The following is a 19,948-nucleotide window of genomic DNA, read 5'->3' on the forward strand; positions in this document are numbered from 1 at the left end:
GATTTTGTTTTTAATTCAAATCTTTTTCAAATTTTCATAATTTTTCAAAATCAAATCTTTTTCAAATCATATCTTTTCAATCATATCTTTTCAAAATCAATTTCTTTTCAATTTTATTTATTTATTACTATTTTCGAAAATCCTTGCTACAATTAATAATTTAATTCAAAATTTTCTAGTTGTTACTTGCCTATTAAGAAAGGATCAAAAGTTTTAATTCTAGAAACATATCTTCTAATTTCTTGTTAGTCAAGTAATCAACTTTAATTTTAAAACTTTCTCTTTTTAATTTGATTTTCAATCATATCTTCTCAATCATATCTTTTCAATCACATCTTTTTCAAAATTAATTTTCAATCATATCTTTTTTATTTCTAATTTCAAAATTTTTTTCAAAATCACTTAATTTCTTTCCGAATCTTAATTTTAGAAAATCTCAATCAAATTTTCAAAATTTCTTGTAATTATTTCAAAATCTTTTACTTTAATTTCGAAAATTCTTCCCCTCTTCTCACATCCTTCTATTTAAGGACTAACACTCTTCCACTATCAATAATTCGAACTCTATCCTTCTTGATAAGTTCGAATTCTCTTCTATCTACCTTCTCCTTCTATTCTTCTTTTCCTCTGACACCTCAAGGAATTTCTATACTGTAACATAGAGGATTCCATACTTTCTTGTTCTCTTCTCTTTCATATGAGCAAGAGCAAAGACAAAGGCATCCTTGTTAAAGCTGATCCTGAACCTGAAAGGACCTTGAAGAGAAAGCTAAGAGAAGCTAAAGCACAACTCTCTCTAGAGGGCCTAACAGAGCTCTTCAAGGAGGAAGAAGTCATGGCAGCCGAAAACAACAATGCCAACAATGCAAGGAAGGTGCTTGGTGACTTTACTGCACCTACTCCCAACTTCTATGGGAGAAGCATCTCAATCCCTGCCATTGGAACAAACAACTTTGAGCTTAAACCTCAATTAGTTTCTCTAATGCAACAGAATTGCAAGTTTCATAGACTTCCATTGGAAGATCCTCATCAGTTCTTAACTGAATTCTTGCAAATCTGTGACACTGTCAAGACCAATGGGGTTGACCCTGAAGTCTACAGACTTATGCTCTTCCCTTTTGCTGTAAAAGACAGAGCTAGGACATAGTTGGACTCAAAACCTAAGGAAAGCCTGAACTCTTGGGAAAAGCTAGTTAATGCCTTCTTGGCAAAGTTCTTTCCACCTCAAAAATTGAGTAAGCTTAGAGTGGAAGTCCAAACCTTCAGGCAGAAGGAAGGTGAATCCCTCTATGAAGCTTGGGAAAGATACAAGCAATTGATCAGAAGGTGTCCCTCTGACATGCTTTTAGAATGGAGCATCATAGGTATCTTCTATGATGGTATGTCTGAACTGTCCAAGATGTCATTGGACAGCTCTGCTGGAGGATCTCTTCATCTAAAGAAGACGCCTGCAGAAGCTCAGGAACTCATTGAAATGGTTGCAAATAACCAATTCATGTACACCTCTGAAAGGAATCCTGTGAATAATGGGACAAATCAGAAGAAAGAAATTCTTGAGATTGATACTCTGAATGCCATACTGGCTCAGAACAAAATATTGACTCAACAAGTTAATATGATTTCTCAGAGTCTGTCTGGAATGCAAGCAGCAACAGGCAGTACCAAAGAAGCTTCATTTGAAGAAGAAGCTTATGATTCTGAGAACCCAGCAATGGAAGAGGTGAATTACATAGGAGATTCCTATGGAAACACTTACAATCCTTCATGGAGAAATTATCCAAATCTCTCATGGAAGGACCAACAGAGGCCTCAACAAGGCTTCAATAACAATAATGGTGGAAGAAACAGGTTTAGCAATAGCAAGCCTTTTTCATCATCTTCTCAGCAACAGACAGAGAATTCTAAGTAGAGTCACTCTGACTTAGCAACTGTAGTCTCTGATCTAATTAAAACCACTCAAAGTTTTATGACTGAAACAAGGTCCTCCATTAGAAATTTGGAGGCACAAGTAGGTCAGCTGAGTAAGAAAGTTACTGAACTCCCTCCTAGTACTCTTTCAAGCAATACAGAAGAGAATCCAAAAGGAGAGTGCAAGGCCATCAACATGACCCACACGGCCGAACCTGGAGAGGAGGAAGAGGCAGTGATCTCCACTGAGAAAGACCTCATTGGACGTCCACTGGCCTCCAAGGAGTTCCCTCATGAGGAACCATGGGAATTTGAGGCTCACACTGAAACCATAGAGATTTCATTGAATTTACTCCTGCCATTCATGAGCTCTGATGAGTACTCTTCCTCTGAAAATGATGAAGATGTTACTGAAGAGCAAGTTGCTAAGTACCTTGGAGCAATCATGAAGCTAAACGCCAAGTTATTTGGTAATGAGACTTGGGAGAATGAACCTCCATTGCTCACTAAAGAACTGGATGACTTGACTAGGCAGAAATTACCTCTGAAGAGACAAGATCCTGGGAAATTCTCAATACCTTGTACCATAGGCACCATGACCTTTGAGAAGGCTCTGTGTGACCTAGGGTCAAGTATAAACCTCATGCCTCTCTCTATAATGGAGAAGCTAGGGATCATTGAGGTACAAGTTGCAAGAATCTCACTAGAGATGGCAGATAATTCAAGGAAACAAGCTTATGGACTTATAGAGGATGTCTTGGAAAAGGTTGAAGACCACTACATCCCTGCTGATTTCATAATCCTAGACACTGGAAAGTGTATAGATGAATCCATCATCCTTGATAGACCCTTCCTAGTCACAGCAAAAGCTGTGATTGATGTAGACAGAGGAGAATTAGTCCTTCAAGTGAATGAGGACTTCCTTGTGTTTAAGACTCAAGGATCTCCCTCTGTAACCATGGAGAGAAAGTATGAAAAGCTTCTCTCAATACAGAGTCAAACAAAATCCCCACATTCAAACTCTAAGTTTGGTGTTGGGAGGCCACAACCAAACTCTAAGTTTGGTGTTGAGAGGCCATCATCATGCTCTGAGTATCTGTGAGGCTCCATGAGAGCCCACTGTCAAGCTACTGACATTAAAGAAGCGCTTGTTGGGAGGCAACCCAATTTTATTTATTCTCCATTGTTATTTTATGTTTTCTGTAGGTTGATGATCATGTGAAGTCACAAAAACAATTGAAAAAGCAAAAACAGAAGGAAAAATAGTATTAAAAATAGAACATCCTGGAGGAGAAACTTACTGGCGTTTAAACGCCAGTAAGGGTAGCAGAATGGGCGTTAAACGCCCAGTCTGGCACCATTCTGGGCGTTTAATGCCAGAAATGGGCACCAAACTGGTGTTTAACGCTAGGAATGGGCAAGAAGCTGGCGTTAAATGCCAGAAATGGGCAGCAGCCTGGCGTTTAACGCCAGGATTGGCAGAAAGGGGCATTTTTGCACGCCACTTGGTGCAGGGATGAGATATCCTTGACACCTCAGGATCTGTGGACCCCACAGGATCCCCACCTATCTCATCTCTCTCTCTCTCTTCTTCATCCATTCACCAATCACCTCAATACCTCTTCCCCAAAAAAACCCATCACCTATCAAATCCCACCATTCTCTTCACCACTCACATCCATCCTTCATAAAATTCCACCTACCTCGCCATTCAAATTCAAACCACTTTCCCACCCAAACCTACCCATAATGGCCGAATCACTCCCACTTCTCCAACTCTTCCATTTTTCTCTTCTTCTCCGTCCTTCTTTCTTCTTTTGCTCGAGGACGAGCAAACCTTCTAAGTTTGGTGTGGTAAAAGCGTTGTTTTTTATTTTTCCATAACCATTTATGGCACCTAAGGCCGGAGAAACCTCTAGAAAGAGGAAAGGGAAGGCAAAAGTTTCCACCTCCGAGTCATGGGAGATGGAGAGATTCATCTCAAGGGTGCACCAAGACCACTTCTATGAAGTTGTGGCCAAGAAGAAGGTGATCCCCGAGGTCCCTTTCAAACTCAAAAAGGGTGAATATCCGGAGATCCGACATGAGATTCGAAGAAGAGGTTGGGAAGTTCTCACCAACCCCATTCAACAAGTCAGAATCTTAATGGTTCAAGAGTTCTATGCCAATGCATGGATCACCAAGAACCATGATCAAAGTGTGAACCCGGACCCAAAGAATTGGCTTACAATGGTTCGAGGGAAATGCTTAGATTTTAGTCTGGAGAATGTAAGGTTGGCATTCAACTTGCCCATGATGCAAGGAGATACACACCCCTACACTAGAAGAGTCAACTTTGATCAAAGGTTGGACCAAGTCCTCATAGACATTTGTGAAGAGGGTGCTCAATGGAAGAGAGATTCAAGAGGGAAGCCGATTCAACTAAGAAGGCATAACCTCAAGCCCGTGGCTAGGGGATGGTTGGAGTTTATCCAACTCTCAATCATTCCCACTAGCAACCGGTCTGAAGTTACTATAGATCGAGCCATCATGATTCATAGCATCATGACTAGAGAGGAAGTAGAAGTTCATGAAGTTATCTCCCAAGAACTCTACAAGGTGGCGGACAAGCCCTCTACCTTGGCAAGGTTAGCCTTCCCTCACCTCATTTGTCACCTCTGCAATTCAGCTGGAATTGACATAGAGGAAGACATCCTCATTGATGAGGATAAGCCCATCACTAAGAAAAGGATGGAGCAAATAAGAGAACATCACCATGAGCATGAGGAAATTCCTCATCATGAAATCCCTGAGATGCCTCAAGGGATGTATTTTTCTCCACAAAACTATTGGGAGCAAATCAACACCTCCCTAGGAGAATTAAGTTCCAACATGGGACAACTAAGGGTGGAGCACCAAGAGCATTCCATCCTCCTCCATGAAATTAGAGAAGAACAAAGAGTCATGAGAGAGGAGCAACAAAGGCAAGGAAGAGACATTGAGGAGCTCAAGCACTCCATTAGATCTTCAAGAGGAAGAACAAGCCGCCATTACTAAGGTGGACCCGTTCTTTAATCTCCTTGTTCTTTATTTTCTGTTTTCGAATTTTTATGCTTTATGTTTATTTATGTTTGTGTCTTTATTACATGATCACTAGTGTCTAAGTGTCTATGCCTCAAAGATATGAAAATGAATCCATCACCTTTCTTAAAATGAAAAATGTTTTAATTGAAAAAGAATAAGAAATACATGAATTTCGAATTTTAAAGCAGTTTAATTATTTTGATGTGGTGGTAATACTTTTTGTTATCTGAATGAATGCTTGAACAGTGCATATGTCTTTTGAATTTGATTGTTTATAAATGTCAAAAATGTTGGCTCTTGAAAGAATGATGGAAAAGGAGAAATGTTATTTGATAATCTGAAAAATCATAAAATTGATTCTTGAAGCAAGAAAAAGCAGTGAATAAAAAAAAAAAAAAAAAAGAGAGAGAAAAAGAAAAAGCAAGCAGAAAAAGCCAATAACTCTTTAAACCAAAAGGCAAGGGTAAAATAAAAAGGATCCAAGGCTTTGAGCATCAGTGGATAGGAGGGCCCACAGGAATAAAATCCTGGCCTAAGCGGCTAAACCAAGCTGTCCCTAACCATGTGTTTGTGGCGTGAAGGTGTCAAGTGAAAACTTGAGACTGAGCGGTTAAAGTCGTGGTCCAAAGCAAAAAGAGTGTGCTTAAGAGCGCTGGACACCTCTCACTGGAGACTTTAGCAAAGCTGAGTCACAATCTAAAAAGGTTCACCCAGTCATGTGTCTGTGGCATTTATGTATCCGGTGGTAATACTGGAAAACAAAATGCTTAGGGTCACGGCCAAGACTCATAAAGTAGCTGTGTTCAAGAATCAACATACTTAACTAGGAGAATCAATAACACTATCTCGATTCTGAGTTCCTATAGATGCCAATCATTCTGAACTTCAAGGGATAAAGTGAGATGCCAAAACTGTTCAGAAGCAAAAAGCTAAAAGCCCCATTCATCTAATTAATACTGATCTTCATAGATGTTTTTGGAATTCATTGTACATTCTATTCTTTTTATCCTATATGATTTTCAGTTTCTTGGGGACAAGTAACAATTTAAGTTTGGTGTTGTGATGAGCGGATAATTTATACGCTTTTTGGCATTATTTTTAGTATGTTTTAGTTAGTTTTTATTATGTTTTTATTAGTTTTTATTTAAAAATTACATTTTTGGACTTTACTATGAGTTTGTGTGTTTTTCTGTGATTTCAGATATTTTCTGGCTGAAATTGAGGGACCTGAGCAAAAATCTGATTCAGAGGCTGAAAAAGGACTGCAGATGCTGTTGGATTCTGACCTTCCTGCATTCGAAGTAGATTTTCTGGAGCTACAGAAGCCCAATTGGCACGCTCTTAATTGTGTTGGAAAGTAGACATCTTGGGCTTTCCAGCAATATATAATAGTCCATACTTTGCCCAAGATTTGATGGCCCAAACCGGCGTTCCAAGTCAGCTTAAGAATTCTGGCGTCAAAACGCCAGAACTGGCACAAAAGCTGGAGTTAAACGCCCAAACTGGCACAAAAGCTAGCGTTTAACTCCAAGAAAAGTCTCTACATATGAAAGCTTCAATGCTCAGTCCAAGCACACATCAAGTGGGCCCAGAAGAAGATTTCTGCATTAATTACTTATTTCTGTAAACCCTAGGCTACTAGTTCTCTATAAATAGGACCTTTTACTATTGTATTTTCATCTTGGTTCTTCGGGTTCCCTCTCTGGGGCCGAAGCCAATGACCACCATTATCACTTTTGTAATTTCAACGATGGAATTTCTACACACCATAGATTAAGGTGTGGAGCTCTGCTGTTCTTCATGAAATAATGCAAAGTACTACTGTTTTTCTATTCAATTCACGCCTACTTCTTCTCTAAGATATTCATTCGCACACAAGAACATGATGAATGTGATGATTATGTGACACTCATCACCATTCTCACCTATGAACGTGTGCCTGACAACCACTGCTGTTCTACATGCAAACAAGCTTGAATGTGTATCTCTTGGGTTTCTAATCTAAGATTAGAACCTTCGTGGTATAGGTTAGAATTATTGGCGGCCATTCCTAAGATCCGGAACGTCTAAACCTTGTCTGTGGTATTCTGAGTAAGATCTGGAAAGGGATGACTGTGACGAGCTTCAAACTCGCGAGTGTTGGGCGTGTGACAGACGCAAAAGGATCAATGGATCCGATTCCAACATGATCGAGAACCGATAGATGATTAGCCGTGCGGTGACAGCGTGCGTAGAACATTTTCACTGAGAGGACGGGAAGTAGCCATTGACAACGGTGATGCCCAACATAAATCTTGCCATAGAAGCGAGTATGAATGATTGGAAGAAGGCAATGGGAAAGCAGAGGTTCAGGAGGAACAAAGCATCTTCATACGCTTATCTGAAATTCTCACCAATGAATTACATAAGTATCTCTGTCTTTATCTTATGTTTTATTCATCTTTTAATTATCAATCCTCCATAACCATTTGAATCCGCCTGACTGAGATTTACAAGATGACCATAGCTTGCTTCAAGCCAACAATCTCCGTGGGATCGACCCTTACTCGCGTAAGGTTTATTACTTGGACGACCCAGTGCACTTGCTGGTTAGTTGTGCGGAATTGTGACAAAGTGTGATTCACATTTGAGAGCTCCAAGTCTTTGGCGCCATTGTTGATGATCACAATTTCGTGCACCAAGCGCCTCCAATTAATTGCTAGACCCTTGCTTATGAGAACAAATCTCCCAACCTCGGTTTGGGGGCATGCTATTTTACATGCCGCAGCACTTATTCGTTTGAGGCCAACAAGTTACCATCAGTTCTCTCCTATGCAATTAGCTTTTGGCCAGCAGCCAAATGTTTCCCATTTAAGAATATTTAGGTGTGCGATATATGTTCCCATTGCACCATCTAATCGCACCAAAATGGGACCCCAAAGAAAATTGGGGATATATGTTGGATATGATTCTCCCTCTATAGTGAGGTATCTTGAGATACAAACTGGAGATGTATTTAAAGCCCGGTTTGCGGATTGTCATTTTGATGAATCAAAATTTCCAATATTAGGGGGAGAGAATAAGCCTCCTAAAAAGGAACTTAATTGGAATGCATTATCGTTGATGCATTTAGATCCTCGATCAGGGCAATGTGAACTAGAAGCTCAAAAGATTATACATTTGCAAAGAATAGCAAATGAATTGTCTGATGCATTTTCCGATACAAAGAGGATAACCAAATCTTATATACCAGCGGAAAATGTCCCAATCCGAATTGATGTCCCAGTAGGACAAGTAGCCACCGAAGCAAATACACGCCAGAAGCGTGGCAGGCCTGTCGGTTCCAAAGACAAAAATTCTCGAAAAAGAAAAGAGATAAATACGATTCCTGTTGAAAAAGACATAGTAAAGACACCTGCAGTTGTCCAAAATTCTGATATAACACCAAAAGACGTTCAGGTACCTGAAAATTGTGAAAATAACGAGATCTCGATAAATTATGTCTTTACAGGAGAGAAATGGGACCGAAATAAGACAATTGTCAATGAAGTATTTGCATATAATGTGGCATTAAATATCATGCATGAAAGTAAGGATCTTGAGCCAAGATCAGTCGAAGAATGTTGACAAAGGAATGATTGGCCAAAATGGGAAGAAGCCATGAAGGCTGAATTAGACTCACTTGCAAAGCGTGAAGTCTTTGGACCTGTAGTCCGTACACCTGAAGATGTAAAACCTGTTGGATACCGATGGGTATTTGTGAGAAAACGAAATGAGAAAAATGAAGTTGTGCGCTACAAAGCCCGACTTGTGGCACAAGGTTTTTCACAAAGGCCCGGTATAGATTATGAAGAAACGTATTTCCCTGTAGTGGATGCGATAACATTGCGTTATTTGGTCAGTTTATCTTCATATCATAAACTGCATATGCATTTAATGGATGTGGTAACAGCTATTTATATGGCTCATTAGATCGGGATATCTATATGAAAGTCCCTGAAGGACTAAAGATATCTAAACCATCCAATGAATATTCACAAGGGTTATACTCAGTTAAATTGCAAAGATCTTTATATAGTCTAAAGCAATCTGGACGAATGTGGTATAATCGTCTTACTGAGTATCTGGCCAAAAACGGATTCAAAAATGATGATATATGTCCGTGTGTTTTCATAAAGAAATCTGCATCTGGATTCATTATAATTGCTGTGTACGTTGATGATTTAAATATCATTGGGACTCCTGAAGATATTCCAACAATTATAAAAACTCTAAAAGAAGAGTTTGAGATGAAAGATCTTGGAAGGACTAAATTTTGTCTCGGCCTGCAGATCGAGCATATAAAAAATGGGATCTTTATTCATCAAACAACATACACAGAAAAGATCTTGAAACGATTTTATATGAATAAGTCACATCCTTTGAATACCCCAATGATCGTAAGGTCTTTGGATGTGGAAAAGGATCAATTCCGTCCTAAAGAAGAAAATGAAGATATCATTGGTCCTGAAGTACCATATCTTAGTGCCATTGGAGCGCTAATGTATCTTGCTAATAATACACGACCTGATATATCATTCGCGGTGAATTTACTAGCGAGGTATAGTTCCTCTCCAACCAGAAGACATTGGAGTGGAATCAAGCAAATCTTTCGATATCTTCATGGAACGGTTGATATGGGATTGTTTTATCCCTATGGATCCAAGTCACAACTAGTTGGCTATGCAGATGCTGGCTACTTGTCTGATCCACATAAAGGGAGATCTCAAACAGGATACCTATTTACATATGGTGGAACTGCTATATCATGGAGGTCCACGAAACAGACGATTGCTGCAACATCTTCTAATCATGCCGAAATACTGGCGATTCAAGAGGCTAGTCGCGAATGTTTTTGGCTCAGAAATCTGATCCAATATATTTTATCATCATGTGGACTGATTGATCATAAGATAGCTCCAACTGTCCTGTTTGAAGATAATACAGCATGTATTGCTCAGCTTAAAGGCGGATACATAAAAGGTGACAGAACAAAGCATATTTCTCCCAAATTCTTCTTCACTCATAATCTTCAAAATCAAGGGACAATTGATGTCCAACAGATCCGCTCAAGTGACAATCTGGCAGATTTATTCACAAAGTCACTCCCAAATGATGTTGACAAGAGGGGGAGACTGTACTCTTTTTTCCTTGGTCAGGTTTTTTTCCATTGGGTTTTTCTTGACAAGGTTTTTAATGAGGCAGTTCCCATCACAAAGGATATTGTACTCTTTTTCCTTCACTAAGGTTTTTTTCCACTGGGTTTTTCTTTAGTAAGGTTTTAATGAGGCATAATCCTAAATGGTCATTCAAGGGGGAGTGTTATGATAAGTATGGGACGTGGATGCCCATTTCCTATATGAGGATTACATTCTCAAGAGAGAATAATATTAATGAAGGTTGAAAATATTCCTTCTATATGCCTATAAAAGGAGGTTAAGCCTCGTTGATATTATACAGCAATAAAAAGTATTCCTCTCCTCTTTTATTATAATATTCTTCTTCTACACTGCTAATACTTCTTTCTCCTTTAATATATAGATACATCAATTATTTCTATTATAGTGAGATTATTATTGGCTAATATTAATACTTGTATTTTCTACTTTCACTTTTATTTTATATTTATATCTTCTTTATTTATTTTACAACATATAGTTGGTTTTCTTGAAAATGTATAAAAATTTATTTTAAATTTGGAATGTATCATAAAATTTTTAATAATGTATATTAAGTATGATAACCCCGATACTTTAGTCTTCATAAGTTATTTTCGGACTACGAGTCTAAAATGGCAGTTGGATATGACTGGACTTCAATAATAGATATTATTCGATTATGTTACCTATACAGGGTAAAGTATCGTTTTTGTCCTTAACGTTTGGGGTAAGTTTTAAAGTTGTCTCTAACATTTCAATCATCCTATTTAAGTCCCTAATGTTTTAAAACTGATTCAATGTTGTCCTGCCATTAGGGATCCGTTAAGAGAAATAACGGTAGAACAAAATTGAGATGATTTTGAAACGTTAGGGACTTAAATAGGACGAAAACGTTGGAGACAAAAATGATACATAGAAATAAATTTTAATTTTATCCTTCAATAATATTAATTTTTTACTATACATAATATTCAATTATTTTTTAATCACATCTAAATAAATTACACTTAATCATATTACTTTCATTTTAAATAAATTAATTTTTTTTTAATTTTACTCTTAAAGATTTTTAATTATCATGAAATATTTGTAGAATGACTAGTATATAAATTTACATAAAAGAAAAAAAATAATATATATATACAATAAAATATAAATTATACTTTTTGTCTCTAATATATCAAAATTTATTAAAATTATAAAAAAATAAATTTATTTAAAATGAAAGTAATGTAATTAAGTGTAATTTATTTAGATGTAATTAAAAAATAATTGAATACTATGTACAGTAAAAGATTAATATTATTGAAAGATAAAATTAAATTAAAATTTATTTTATGTGTCATTTTTATCCCTAACGTTTTCGTCTTATTTAAGTCGCTAGCATTTTAAAATTGTCTCAATTTTGTCCCGCTATTAATTCTGTTAACGGATCTTTAACGACAGGATAATATTGAGTCAATTTTAAAACGTTAGAAACTTGAATAAGAAGATTGAAACGTTAGGGACAACTTTGAGACTTATCCAAATATTGAGGATAAAAATAATATTTTACTTTACGTATATATTAAAATCAACTACTGATATACAAATATATTAATAACTAATTTTAATATACAAATAACAATTTTATATTAATTTGGCTACTAGTCTGTTGGAATTATTATTGATAAAGGCCTGCTTGCTTCAGAGATTCACAAAGTCAAACTTGCTTTTACATCTCTTGGAAGGAGCAGGAGATATTAGTGCTTTAATCAAAATCTCTAGGAGTAAATAGTCATTTCTGACCATGAAAGATTCAAACGTTGACAAAACTGATCATGAAAAATTAAAATTAAAGTTATATCCATATAAGATAAGTTTTGTTCGACAAAAATAACCAATTATTAAATTTTTGTTCATAATTCTATAAACACCCCTAACCTTTCATCTTTCATCTTTTTTTTATCTCTAAACCAATCTCTAACCTTATCAATCTAACCACACTCCCTCCTCCTATGTGTTTATTCTCCAACCTCACCATCCCCTTCCACCACCACCATCCCTTCTATCCCTCTTACCTTCCGTTTTCCGTCGACCATCACCAACTCTAACACTACTACCGCTTATTTCCTTCCCCACCTCTCCCCTCTAACCACTTCTTTCACTGCCATTGAAGACCCTCCTCAACTCCTTCAGAAAGAAAAAATTTTTTAAATTAGAAACCCAGTGTCGATGATGCTTCCGGATTCATCGATGTAGTAGTTAGTGAAGTTTTGGTCGTCTTCATAGCCAGTGAAGCTTTGTCTCTTGTCTCGCTTGGAGAGATTGGGCTTGAAGTCCGGGAAGCAAAGAAGGTGCGTGGCGGAACAGAACTCAGAGAAGCGCGTGGTGAGGGCGTTGTGGTAGCGAGTTTTAGCGGCTTGGATGGCTCTTTCTCACTTTTGAATTTCGATCAAATAATGTGTTAGACTGAAAATTAATATAGAAATTTTAATTCTAGCTACTTGTACTTAAAAATTTTGTAACAGGATTCCAATTTGTAGGCGAAATAATTATTGATGATTGATGATGGATAATACATATATAGTAGGTACAACGGAGTTTTCAATTTGAAAAGCTTTTCTTCTCTGAGGAGGATCTTCAATGGCGGTGGAAGAAGTGGTTGGAGGAAAGGGGTGGGGAAGGAAATGAAGCGGTGGTGATGTTGGAGTTAGTGATGGTTAACAGAGAAGGGATGGTGAGGGAATGGTGGCGGTGGGAGGGGATTGTGACCACAGGGAAGGTTGGAGGATAGAGGCAGAGGCAGAGGAAGAGGAAGTGGGATAGGGTTAAGGATTAGACTTAGAGATAAAGAAAGATGAAAGGTTAGGGGTGTTTATGGAATTATAAACAAAAATTTAATAATGGGTTATTTTTGTCGAACAAAACTTATCTTATATGGGTATAAGTTTAATTTTAATTTTTCATGGTCAGTTTTGTTGGCGTCCAAATCTTTCATGGTCAAAAATGGCTATTTACTCAAATCTCTAGTATGTTGTGAAAGGGACAGTGCTTTAATCAAAATATCTGTAGTTTTTTTTTAAAATATGTACTCAACAAAAAAAAGTCTCTTGTTTGCTGGATTATGTATTTACTTGGATTGTGATCAATTTTGATGACAATGTCGAAAAAATTGTTTCACAAATTAAAACTCTTTTTTTTTAAGTTGGGTTGAGTAAATAATAATATTAAAAAAAAAATGAGATTTTATTCTAATAAAAGTTGAAATTTAGATACAGTCAATTTCACATAAAATTGATAGTTGAGAGTTGTTAAATAATTTAATTAATTTGACTAAATTTTTATCCGACGATTTTTAACTATCAATTTCACGTGAAGTCGACTGCACAGCTGTAAGTGAGTTTTCACCCATAATAAAATAAAGGAAAGTGAAATTACTCTTCTTCCCCCTACTAACACATAAAATCTTGTGTTTAATCATTACAATTCACACTTAATCACAACTTTAAGTAATGTCATGTGTCGTCTTTCTATTCACCGGTCAAAATTTAACTATTTTTAGTCACCTAAAATAAAATATAATTATCAGAGATGTAGCCTTATAATAATGCACAAAGAATTCAAGCATGCTTATCGGGATTAAACTATTTAAATAAATATTTTAAATTCAGATAATACTATCTTTGTCTAAACACAATTTTCATTATATTCTATTAGACCCAATTTTACACGTAATATTGCCACCTTAACTTCGATAGTTGCCTTTCCATTCCAACCTAAGAGATCAATATGTCAGGCCAATATATAATGCAATATATTAGGCTGCGTTTGTAAAATTCGCTAAAACCGTGTAATTAAATAATAAATTAAATAAAAGTGAATATAGTTAAAAAATTTAGCAATTAAAATTTGATAATTTAAATATGATATTTGGACTCAGTGAATTTTTTTGAGTCAAAAAATAAACTTTTTTTAAACAAAAATGCGGACTAAAAATTTGACCGGCAGTACTGGCTGAGATCTGTCCGGTACTGTAGTTGAGAAAATTAATTAGAATTAAATAATTTTAAGAAATAAGAATTTATAATTTGAAAAGATAAAAATATTTAAAATATGATTTAAAACTCTAATCTTAGAGGTTTTGGCCCAACTAAACTAAGTGAATCGGGTCCAAATGGATCCAAGACCCAGCATATATAAACATTAGTTATGAGCATTTCAGCTCATTTACCCTAAAGGAAGAGGGTAAGGGCGCTCAAATGGAGAAGAGAGGAAGAAGAGACAAAATTCTAACTTCATCAAACTTCAAATCATTATAACTTTCTCTCCAGAACTCCGGTTGACGAGCCGTTTGCGGCCACGCGTCGCTCTTTTCATCCTCTACAATTCTATCAAAGTTTTGTGGTGAGTATTCTACTGTCCTCTACCCAGTTTTTGTTTTTCTCTCTAAATATGAATTTGGTTTGGGTTTTGAGGAAATCTTGTGATTTTGGTTGTTTAGGAGTGCTCTAGTATGAGCCAGTGGTGAGTTCCATCAACTAATTTCGTGAGTTAAGGTAAGAAACCCTCTAACCCTTGTGATTTATCAATTTCATGAACCCTACGTTGATTATAAGTGTGAAAATTGATCATGTTAGAGTATTGGGTGATTTTAGTGCACAATTGGAAGATTGATATTGCTTGTGGGGCCTTGGTGAAGCTTAGAGCTAAGGATTGGTGGAGACTTCCAAGAAGAAGCTCAATTATTTTTACTACAAGAGGTACGGTTTAAGTTTCATTTAAGTACCGTGTGGTGAGATGAGAATTCCTATGCTAGATGCCCCTAGGATTAAGTTTGGATTGTGTAAATGGTTGGTACTAATATGCATAGTTGATATGTAATGTAAATTAATGATTGGGTTGAGAGTTGTGTGAATTTGTATGTTTGGTGTGTTGAGGATTTGATGAATTGGATAATGAATATTGGTTTGTGGAATATGTATTTAAATTGTGAATTTGGGTCGGAGACCGTGAATCTTGGGCCGGAGGCCAGAAAGAGGTAAGAAGGTAAGTTGATGTGTGTATTGTGTGATAATATAAGAGATTGGATAGATTTTAGATATTGAATGTGTGAATAATTGGTTTGATTATTGAATAATAAGGTTTGAGGAATTGAGGTGTGGAATTTGATAATTTTGGGTGAAATTGTGTAGATGAGGTAGGTTTAGTTTTGGTTGAGTGTAATTATGTGAATGTGGTTGGGTTGTGGCCATTTGGATGAGCAAAAATGAATTTGGCTTGTGAGTATTGGAAAAATTGGTAATTTCTGTCTTTGGGTAAAAACTGATTTTGACCAAATTCGGCGGTTCGTAACTCAGTCCTCGGAGTTAGGAATTCTTCAAAACTGAATTTTTATGAAAGTTCATTCAACGATCTTTCCAACAGTCTAGAAATGGTTGAAAAAGGAATTTTGTAGAACAAGTTATGTGTGTCGGAAGTTTGGGGTTTTAAAATGTAATCCTGCAGCTTTTAACTTAGTAAAATTTTGGTACAAAACGCACCCACGCGTATGCATGACCGACGCGCACGCGTCACTTGATCTCTCTGCTTTCCATGCGTGCGCATAGACGACGCTAACGTGTCACTTCCTTTTTCTGCTTTCCACGCGTGCGCATGGGTGACGTGCACGCGTGACCCTGTTTTCAGCAAAAGTTGATTTTGAGTTTTTAAAGCCGAATTCTAAACTTTTAAGCCTCTATTCTCACCCTTTAAGTCTTAAAGCCCTATAGTAGGCCTAGAAATGAGAAGGGACTAGGAAGGGTGGTAGCTTGAGGGGGAGAGTTAATGATGAATTAGGATTAATGATGATTGTATGAGTTGTTGAGGATGATGATGGAAGTGCAGTGTATGCCATGAGCCGAAGAGCTGTATTTAATAATGATTATTGGCTGGTTATGGGTTATGTTATGAGCCGGATGGCTATGGTAAATATTGATTTATGGCTGGAACTGAAAATATGACTTTGAATGATTGTTTTATCTTGAGCTCTCTTTCTTGAAAGTGCGACCCCAGAGAGATGAAGGAAGGTGAGGATCCCCTTCCTTGTTCCTCCTGGTATTATAAAATCGCCCCCAACGAGATGTGGAAGGTTAGGATCCCCTCCTTAGTTCCTCCTGTGCATATGAGAACGTACCTCCTGGGTAGATGCAAGGGTTGTGGTTGCGCCCCACTTGCTCCAGGTTGGTTAGTATAGAGGCTCTCCGGGTGGACGCAAGGGTTGTGGTTTCGCCCCACTTGCTCCGAGATATGGTGAGATATACCTGCTTGGGTAGATGCAGTGGCATTGATCCACTTGCTCCGGGATGTGGTGAGATATACCTGCCTGGGTAGATGCAGTGGCATTGATCCACTTGCTTCGAGATGTGGTGAGATATACCTGTCTGGGTAGATGCAGTGGCATGGATTCCACTTGCTCCGGGTTTGGTTTGCAACTCTTGCGGTAGATGCAGTGGTTAACCCCCACTTGCTCCCAGTCGAGATTGATTTGAGATTTGTGAAATTATCTGAATTTCAGATTTCCTTGGGTAGATGCAATGGGTCAGCTCCACTTGCTCCAGGTTGAGATCCGAAATTCTGTTGACCCTATGTCGTAAGTGTGGCCGGACACTGTGAAAGTTCCGGATGAGTTTGCCCTCGTGGATAAACACCAGTGTGGGTGTTGTGTGATTATGATTACGATTGTGAATAACTCGAGTTGGGGATGCACGACAGAGGGACAGTCCAATGGTTAGCTACCAGGACTTGTCAGGTTGGCTTTATAACTGACAGATGAGACTCATCAGTCATAGGACAGGTATACATTATCTGCATATGTTTGAATTGTTTGGGTTTGCCTATTTGTTTTGGACTGCTATATCATATATGCTATGTTACCTGATTATGTGCTACTTGTCCTACTTGTACTTTAATTGTGTATTACTTGCCTGTATTGCTTGTGTTTGTACAATTGAGAGGTCCCTCATGCTGCTGTCGGTGGACGTTGAGGGTTGTTCTTGACGAGATGAGTTGATGATGTAATTGAATAATGATGATGATTATTGAATGAGGTAATTGAGCTCCATGGGTAGACGCAGTGAAGTGATTTCACTTGCTCCAAGTAGAGAGTGAGATAATTTGAGCTCCCTGGGTAGATGCAGTGAAGTGATTTCACTTGCTCCAGGTGAGGATATGAGGTAACGATATAGAATTGCTGAGATAGAATGGTTGGGGATGGTTTCGTTTATAATTCTGATTGTGAATCGTCGGAGAGTTAGAAAGTTGGGAAGCATGAGGAATATGAATCAAATTTAGCATTCCCTTATGACAGTTGCCTATTTTTGGATTAGCGAGAATATAAGATGAATATTTGGTGAAAGGAAGTTTAGGATGTTTAGTGAGTTTTTATTACAATGCATTGTATTTATTTGGCACTTTTACCGTACTGGGAACCCATGGGTTGGGGGTTCTCATTCCGTATATATCTCTTATTTTTTTCAGATACAGGTCTAGGTGCTCAGAAGTGAGCTGTGGTTCATCTGAGAGATGGCAAAGATTTTTATATTCTCTACTTTATATTTGCTTAGAATCTCTCCACCTTTATTTTGAAATGCTTTATTATGTATTGAACTCTTCTAAACTTACCTATAGAGGCTCCTATGTTTCTTTTGGGAGAGATTAGGAGATACTGTTATCAACTACTTTCATACTGTACCCCAGCCGGCCTAAACTTCGCGGGTCGCGACTAGTGGCTATTTACTTATGTTATATATATCTCTATGCTGTCCTTCTCTTATTCTCCTTAATGTCTTTATCTGTATATCGCTTTCGACTTCACGCTTGAACTTTTAGTTGTTGATACGTGAGTGATACGGCTTCGCGATTTTGTTTCTACTCTTTTCAGGCTTCTTGATTAATACTCTTTTCAATTTTACTTATAATTATGTAATAAAAATCCACCTTGAGAGTCGTACCACCTTGTTATCATTGACTTATGACTCGAGCATAAGGATTTGGATATTAGGGTGTTACAGCGTTTATTTACAGGATATATTGAGACAGAAAATTATGTTTGATAGATGAGACATAAACAAAAATATTATGTCTAAAATATTAAATTAATATATTTTAAGTCTATTCTGAACTCATCACTTGGAATGATTGTGCTTCTGAGTTCTGTTGTTGTTTCTATTATGCAATTTGAAAATGAAAAATTTTGAATGCTGTTATCATGATAGTCAAATTGAGTGATGATTTAAGGTTATCTACCACCTTTGGGATGTTGCTTTTCTTCTGATGGGGAGTGAAACTTTCAATAAGATTGACATGGAATTTTTTGTTTGGTTTAATGTGCACAGGAATTTCAGATGTTGGAATGAAAGCCATTGGCGAAGGTCTTTCCTTGTTGCAGTCATTGGATGTATCCTACTGCAGAAAGCTGACTGACAAGGGACTATCTGCTGTCGCTAAAGGCTGTAGCGACTTACGGGTATTGCATCTCGCTGGTTGCAGATTCGTTATGGATGGTATATTAGAAGCTCTCTCCAAAAACTGTCATAATCTGGAAAAACTGGGATTGCAAAGGTGCACAAATATTACCAACTATGGATCTTGCAAGTGGTTGTCAACAGATCAAGTATTTGGACATCAACAAGTGGTTGTCAAAAGAGAAGAAGGAGGAGGTCGCCGGCGTTGATGGTGGCTGACGGAGGCGCGACTGTGCGGTGGTGATGGAGGCAGGGGCCGAGGAAGAAGAATAGAAGGGAAAAATGACGAAGGAAGAAGAAAAGGGTAGAGAAATTTAAAAGATTGGGGGAGGTTACAAAAACGGCGTCGTTTTTGTCTCCACGGACTTATATGTCCTGTTTCAAAATGCTCCCTGCCATGTGGCCTCCGTAACGGCCATGTCAGTGCTACCTCTATCAGGTCAGACTTTTCCGTCCCATCCAAACGCCTGAATTCGACGGAAGGATTGAAATGTCCACGTTTTTCGGAGGCGAGGGACTTGAATGTATTTTCCGTTTCTTGAGGACGAAAATGTCCACGAAAAAAAGATCAGAAACAAAAATGTCTTTTACTCTTATATTTTTTTCTCAAATTTTTTAAATAAAAAAATAAATGTCTCAAAAATATCTTCTGTTTTGGGACACAAATATTAAGAAAGAGTCCAAAATTACACAACAAAGCTAGAATAGTCCAAAGGGTCAAGTAAAATATTGATCTTTCATGACAAATTGACATTGGGGTCTTATTGGGCTGATTCCGATTCTATCGAACTTTTCATAAATGGGCTTTTCTTGGGCCGGTTTTGATTCCATCCAAAAATGAGGTTGGATATTTATAGATAATGCGCTTTTAAGTTTTAATTGCCCGTCCAAAAAAAAAGTTTTAATTGTTTCGGAAAACTTTTTTATTTTATTTCAGAATGGTATTCCTATTTTACAAGTAGTGCAAAAACTTTACTTGATTGTTTAGAATAAAATAATAATCTAGATACACTATCAATTGTTTTGAATTAGTGTTTAGATGAGGTGTATAAACTGTAATCTAACTGTATTATTTGTTGCTTTTTGCATTATGTGCGAATTGAACTTTTTCTCTAGAGATCGAGAACCTAACCAATTATGAATTATCAGAAAAAAAGGACTATAAAATCCAAAAATAAGAGAAAGGGGATGGATCTCGCTAGAACCCACTAGCTAACGAATCCACGCTGCAGAATATATTTTAAGTTTCCGTCACGAGTTAATAGTCAATTTCGTCTTTAAAAGTGTCTTCGATCTTCATTTTCGTCTACGAAAGTT

The sequence above is a fragment of the Arachis ipaensis genome, chromosome B08 (assembly GCF_000816755.2).
Source record: "Arachis ipaensis cultivar K30076 chromosome B08, Araip1.1, whole genome shotgun sequence".
Lineage (NCBI taxonomy): Eukaryota > Viridiplantae > Streptophyta > Magnoliopsida > Fabales > Fabaceae > Arachis > Arachis ipaensis.